Source organism: Archocentrus centrarchus, chromosome 18 (assembly GCF_007364275.1).
Source record: "Archocentrus centrarchus isolate MPI-CPG fArcCen1 chromosome 18, fArcCen1, whole genome shotgun sequence".
Taxonomy (NCBI): domain Eukaryota; kingdom Metazoa; phylum Chordata; class Actinopteri; order Cichliformes; family Cichlidae; genus Archocentrus; species Archocentrus centrarchus.
The window spans coordinates 16,980,558-16,982,730 of NC_044363.1; positions in this window are offsets into that span (position 1 = coordinate 16,980,558).

Sequence of the window (2,173 nt, forward strand, 5' to 3'; positions counted from 1 at the left end):
TCACTGTTGACTGTCCAAGGAGAAAACCATGAAGTGTCCTTAAAAAACCTGCAGGAAATATGTCCATTTTTTTTTGTTACTTACAGCTGACTGTACTGAGCAGAAAACGTCTTTTACGTGCAGTTTATGTGTCTGTTAAAAAGAAAAAAAAAGTGGTGGGTGGAGCCCAACTACCACTTTAATCATACTCTGGATTTTGTCCTGACATATGGCATAGAAACTGAAGACTTAACAGTATTCCCTGAAAGCCCCCTCCTGTCTGATCATTTCTTAGTACCATTTACATTTACTTTAATGGATTACACAGCAGTGGGGAAAAAGTTTTATTACAGTAGAAGTCTTTCTGAAAGTGCTGTAACTAAGTTTAAGGATCTAATTCCTTCATTATGCTCTTCAGTGCCAACACAGTGCAGAGCAGCTACCTAAACTCTGCTCCCAGTGAGGTCGATTATCTCCTCAATAGTTTTACATCCTCACTGCGTACGACTTTGGATACTGTGGCTCCTCTGAAAAGGAAAGCTTCAAATCAGAAGTGCCTGACAGCTTAAAGCAGATAACCTGAAAGCTGGAGAGGGAATGGCGTCTCACTAAATTAGAAGATGCTCATTTAGCCTGGAAAAAGAGTTTGTTGCTCTATAAAAAAGCCCTCCGTAAAGCTAGGACATCTTACTACTCATCATTAATTGAAGAAAATAAGAACAACCCCAGGTTTGTTTTCAGCACTGTAGCCAGGCTGACAAAGAGTCAGAGCTCTGTAGAGCCGAGTATTCCTTTCACTTTAACTAGTAGTGACTTCATGGATTTCTTTACAAATAAAATTTAAGACATTAGAGAAAAATATTCATAAGCTCTCACAGACATATATTTGTCTTCAACTACTTTCAGTACTGTTGTTATTTACTTAGACTCTCTCTCTCTCTCTCTTTTTATATGTGTGACAAAGAAGTGAATAAAAGCTGGTTAACATCAGTTGGAGCGTGGCTTTATTCTGCACCGAACAAAAAACCTTTGGTAGCAGTTACACTGAAAAACGTCGCCTGTTATCGAGTGAGTAGTTGCAGCCCTGGACTGGACACTTTGAGGATGGCAGCTGGTTCTTCAGCTTACCTGTTTCCACATCATCTGGACATCCGAACTGCAGTGGTCCACTCTGGTTGAATTAAAGGGAACCAAGGAAACAATTTGGAGCAGTGCAGTTTGCATTGAATCACAGCACCCATCAGGTCAGACTGTTTTGAGTTTTGGGGAAAAGGGGCAAAGCTACTGTAATATTGTGCTCTACAGCTGTTGTAAATTCATTGAAGGTTGTTACTGTGTGTGTTAATGTTTGACATTTGAAATAGCATACTGTGGTTAGGTTTTCTTTCATCGTTCTGAAGCTGTTGTTTTAAACCACTGTTGCAATGGAGCAGAGTGCATCAGAAACGCGTGTCTTGGAGCAAATACTAGTAGCTCTAAAAGATGAAAAGGCACAGTTAGAAAGGAAATTAGAAACTGAACTGCAGGAAGCAGAAAGACAAGAAGTTGAGATTCGCATAGGCGTAATTCAAGCAGACCTTTAAATACATAAAATATGGCTGCCTCAGCTACCATCTCAAGCTGAGACAGAGGTGAGACGCTCAGAGCGTCAAAGACAACCAACAGAAAAGATGCACGAGTTTAACCGGATGGCGATAACAAGCAAAGAAATGAAGTTTATGTCAACGTATGTAAACTTTAAGGCGGAAATTTTACTAACTAGGTTGAAACTTGAAGAAGAATGCTCAAAAGTAGAATTAACTGAAATGATCAAATCAGTGGGAAAATGTGAGTCAGACTTGCAGCAGGATTATGAGACTTTACGTGCACTGACTACACCATCTCAAAATATGAGAAGAATGATGGACAGCTGCACTTCAGTTGGGTGACACGGGTGTATCAACAATAACGTTAAAAGTTGCTTGATTTAACACAGGAACATGTGTAGTAATTACTAGTGCTGCTGCATTTTGATGTCCACACCTACAGCTTCACAGAACAAAACTGTCAATTTACAACATGTAACTCCATATGCATGATCATGAGGTAAGTTTTTATATGCTTTGAATGACAAGCTATTCAGGTATGTTTATACCTATATATGGTCACGAAACACGAAATGTTACAATGATAGATTTTAACTATTAACCAAAAC